This window comes from Staurois parvus, unplaced genomic scaffold (genome assembly GCF_062004578.1).
Source record: "Staurois parvus isolate SC_StPar_1 unplaced genomic scaffold, SC_StPar_1.0 ptg001417l, whole genome shotgun sequence".
Lineage (NCBI taxonomy): Eukaryota > Metazoa > Chordata > Amphibia > Anura > Ranidae > Staurois > Staurois parvus.
Genome location: NW_028319213.1, coordinates 199593 through 200640, shown reverse-complemented (window position 1 = coordinate 200640; position 1048 = coordinate 199593).

The following is a 1048-nucleotide window of genomic DNA, read 5'->3' as shown; positions in this document are numbered from 1 at the left end:
TGCCTTTATATAGCTGATAACAGTAGGGGAAGCTGTCATTCAGCTAATGTCACCATTGAGGATTGGTCGTGTGTCACAGGCTGTCATGTTTTTTGTGACTGTGGGCATTACGATTGATGATGGATTTAGAATGAGAAACTTTTTTGGGATTTTTATTTTTTTAATGAAGGACTGTTTATGTTTGGATGTCTTTATTTCTAGGCTTCAACTGTTTTTTTTTGTGAATGAGTATCCACATGGGGGTGGTGGTGTAGTTTCTGAGGGCCCCTTATTATTAAAGGGGACTCCAGAATCTGATAGGCCCCCTGTTGGCAGACCCACACATCCACCTGGCAAGGGTTGTGGGGAAGAGGACCTTGTCCTCATCAACATGGGGACAAGGTGCTTTTTTAGGAGGTTTCCCCCCTGGCAAAGCACCCCCCCATGTTGAAGGCATGTGGCCTGGTATGGTTCAGGGGGGTGGGGGGGTTGCACACTCATCCTCCCACTTTCCTGGCCAGCCAGGCTGCATGCTCGCATTAAGGGTACCGGTAATTTTTCTGTGTTAGGTACCCTGTAAAAATCCATACCAGAATCAAAGGATCTGTATTTTTTTCACTGTTGCTGTTGAATGTGCTACAGCAAAAATGACATTTACAAAGAAAAAAAAAAAAAGCAGTTTAAATTGCTGGCAAATGACATTAATTGCTGGCAATGACAGCTTTCAAAGTCTTTTGTCTGCAGTTTTAAAACTTATTATTTTTAAATGTCAGTTCTAAAAAAAAAACACTGCTCTTGGCTCTATGGAATTTAAACATTTTTTTGTTATGCATTGGCACATGTTCCCCAGGGCAGTGCCCACCTCCCATGCTATTTCTTGGACAACCCCTTGCATATTACCCAACAAAATTGTAATTTTTTTACAAAAATGGGGTTCAGGTTCAGCATCTGAAAATTCAGCGAACCCCTGCCGAATCAAACCCAGGGATTTTCAGCTCATTGCTATTCTTCTGTCTCCTTTGAGGAGAACATTTGGTCCCATTTAGTATCACACAGTAAGGAATACAGC